Source organism: Arachis hypogaea, chromosome 5, assembly GCF_003086295.3.
Source record: "Arachis hypogaea cultivar Tifrunner chromosome 5, arahy.Tifrunner.gnm2.J5K5, whole genome shotgun sequence".
NCBI lineage: Eukaryota > Viridiplantae > Streptophyta > Magnoliopsida > Fabales > Fabaceae > Arachis > Arachis hypogaea.
The window spans coordinates 54,032,537-54,036,144 of record NC_092040.1 but is presented as its reverse complement, the minus strand read 5'-3'; the positions used below and the strand labels follow the sequence as shown (position 1 = coordinate 54,036,144).

Genomic DNA, 3,608 nt, shown 5'->3' with positions numbered 1-3,608 from the left:
CGAATTCTTCAAAGAAGAAGAACACATGGCAGCTGAAAACAACAACAATGCCAACAATGCAAGGAAGGTGCTGGGTGACTTTACTGCACCTACTCCCGACTTCTATGGGAGAAGCATCTCTATCCCTGCCATTGGAGCAAACAACTTTGAGCTTAAGCCTCAATTAGTTTCTCTAATGCAACAGAATTGCAAGTTCCATGGACTTCCATTGGAAGATCCTCATCAGTTTTTAGCTGAATTCTTGCAAATCTGTGACACTGTTAAGACTAATGGGGTTGACCCTGAGGTCTACAGACTTATGCTATTCCCTTTTGCTGTAAGAGACAGAGCTAGAACATGGTTGGACTCTCAACCTAAAGAAAGCCTGGACTCTTGGGAAAAGCTAGTCAATGCCTTCTTGGCAAAGTTCTTTCCACCTCAAAAATTGAGTAAGCTTAGAGTGGAAGTCCAAACCTTCAGACAGAAGGAAGGAGAATCCCTCTATGAAGCTTGGGAAAGATACAAACAATTAATCAGAAAGTGTCCTTCTGATATGCTTTCTGAATGGAGCATCATAGGTATTTTCTATGATGGTCTCTCTGAACTATCCAAGATGTCTTTGGATAGCTCTGCTGGAGGATCTCTTCATTTGAAGAAGACGCCTGCAGAAGCTCAAGAACTGATTGAAATGGTTGCAAATAACCAATTCATGTACACTTCTGAAAGAAATCCTGTGAACAATGGGACTAGTCAGAAGAAAGGAGTTCTTGAGATTGACACTCTGAAAGCCATATTGGCTCAGAACAAAATATTGACTCAACAAGTCAATATGATTTCTCAAAGTCTGTCTGGAATGCAAAATGCACCAAGCAGTACTAAGGAAGCTTCATCTGAGGAAGAAGCTTATGATCCTGAGAACCCTTCAATGGAAGAGGTGAATTGCATGGGAGAACCCTATGGAAACACCTATAATCCTTCATGGAGGAATCATCCAAATCTTTCATGGAAGGATCAACAGAGACCTCAACAAGGTTTCAATAATAATAATGGTGGAAGAAACAGGTTTAGCAATAGCAAGCCTTTTCCATCATCTTCTCAGCAACAGACAGAGAGTTCTAAGCAGAATAACTCTGACTTAGCAACCATGGTCTCTGATCTAATCAAAGCCACTCAAAGTTTCATGACTGAAACTAGGTCTTCCATTAGAAACTTGGAAGGACAAGTGGGTCAGCTGAGCAAGAAAATTACTGAACTCCCTCCTAGTACTCTTCCAAGCAATACAGAAGAAAATCCAAAAGGAGAGTGCAAGGCCATCAACATGGCCGAATTCTAGGAGGAAGAAGAGGCAATGAACGCCACTGAGGAAGACCTCACTGGACGTCCACTGGCCTCCAATGAGGAACCATGGGAATCTGAGGCTAAAAATGAGACCATAGAGATTCCATTGGACTTACTTCTGCCATTCATGAGCTCTGATGAGTATTCTTCCTCTGAAGAGGATGAGTATGTCACTGAAGAGCAAGTTGCTAAATACCTTGGAGCAATCATGAAGCTAAATGACAAGTTATTTGGAAATGAGACTTGGGAGGATGAACCCCCTTTGCTCACCAAGGAACTGGATGACTTGTCTAGGCAGACACTGCCTCAAAAGAGGCAAGATCCTGGGAAGTTTTCTATACCTTGTACCATAGGCACCATGACCTTCAAGAAGGCCTTGTGTGACTTAGGGTCAAGTGTAAACCTCATGCCCCTCTCTGTAATGGAGAAGTTAGGGATCTTTGAGGTGCAAGCTGCAAAAATCTCACTAGAGATGGTAGAAAACTCAAGAAAACAAGCCTATGGACTTGTAGAGGATATTCTGGTTAAAGTTGAAGACCACTACATCCCTACTGATTTCATAGTCCTAGAGACTGGGAAGTGCATGGATGAATCCATCATCCTTGGCAGACCCTTCCTAGCCACAGCAAGGGCTGTGATTGATGTTGATAGAGGAGAGTTGATCATTCAAATGAATGAAGAATCCTTGGTGTTTAAGGCCCAAGGGTATCCCTCTGTCATCATGGAGAGGAAGCATACAGAGCTTCTCTCAAAACAGAGCCAAACTGAGCCCCCACAGTCAAACTCTAAGTTTGGTGTTGGGAGGCCACAACCAAACTCTAAGTTTGGTGTTGAACCCCCACATTCAAACTCTAAGTTTGGTGTTGGGAGGTTCCAACACGGTTCTGAGTATCTGTGAGGCTCCATGAGAGTCCTCTGTCAAGCTAGTGACAATAAAGAAGCGCTTGTTGGGAGGCAACCCAATGTTTTATAATTAACTATTTTCTTTTGTTATTTTATGTCTTTTGTAGGTTGATGATCATAAGAAGTCACAAAATCCATGAAAAAAGAAAAAACAGAATGAAAAACAGGAAGAAAAACAGCACACTCTGGAGGACGCACCCACTGGCGTTTAAAGGCCAGTGAGGTTAGCTGTTGGGCGTTTAACGCCCAGTCTGGCACCATTCTGGGCGTTAAACGCCAGAAAGGGGCAAGATGCTGGCGTTAAACGCCAGAAATGGGCAAGATGCTGGCGTTTAACGCCAGAAATGGCACAAAACGTGATTTTGCATGCCATTTGGTGCAGGGATGACTTTTCCTTGACACCTCAGGATCTGTGGACCCCACAGGATCCCCACCTACCCTACCACTCTCTCTCTTCTTCACCAATGACCTCAACACCTCTTCCCCAAAAACCCTTCACCTATCAAATCCCATCTTTCTCTTCACCACTCACATCCATCCTTCATAAAACCCCACTTACCTCACCATTCAAATTCAAACCACTTTCCCTCCCAGACCCACCCTCAAATGGCCGAACATCCCTCTTCCCCTCTCCTATATAAACCCTCCTTCACTCCTTCATTTTCACACACCTTCAACACCACCTCTCTCCCTTTTGACCGATCCACAAAGCCATCTCCCTCTCCTCCATTTCTTCATCTTCTACTCTCTTCTTTTTTCTTTTGCTCGAGGACGAGCAAACATTTTAAGTTTGGTGTGGTAAAAGCATTGCTTTTTGTTTTTCCATAACCATTTATGGCATCCAAGGCCGGAGAAACCTCTAGAAAGAGGAAAGGGAAGGCAAAAGCTTCCACCTCCGAGTCATGGGAGATGGAGAGATTCATCTCAAGGGTGCATCAAGACCATTTCTATGAAGTTGTGGCCTTGAAGAAGGTGATCCCCGAGGTCCCTTTTTCACTCAAAAAGGGTGAATATCCGGAGATCCGATATGAGATCCGAAGAAGAGGTTGGGAAGTTCTTACCAACCCCATTCAGCAAGTCGGAATCTTGATGGTTCAAGAGTTCTATGCCAATGCATGGATCACCAAGAACCATGACCAAAGTGTGAACCCGAATCCAAAGAATTATCTTACTATGGTTCGGGGGAAATACTTGGATTTTAGTCCGGAAAGTGTGAGGGTGGCGTTCAACTTGCCTATGATGCAAGGAGATGAACATCCCTACACTAGAAGGGTCAACTTTGATCAAAGGTTGGACCAAGTCCTCACGGTCATATGTGAAGAGGGCGCCCAATGGAAGAGAGATTCAAGAGGAAAGCCGGTTCAATTAAGAAGGCATGACCTCAAGCC

At 44.0% G+C, this 3,608-nt stretch overlaps 1 non-coding gene across 1 annotated transcript; it reads right to left on the bottom strand.

The window, feature by feature from the left end:
• Positions 1–430: 430 nt before the first annotated feature.
• On the bottom strand, positions 431–538 carry LOC112804866 (small nucleolar RNA R71). Its single transcript, XR_003203484.1, has one exon. It is a non-coding gene; the product is annotated as a small nucleolar RNA R71 (small nucleolar RNA).
• Between the last annotated feature and the right edge of the window lie 3,070 nt (positions 539–3,608).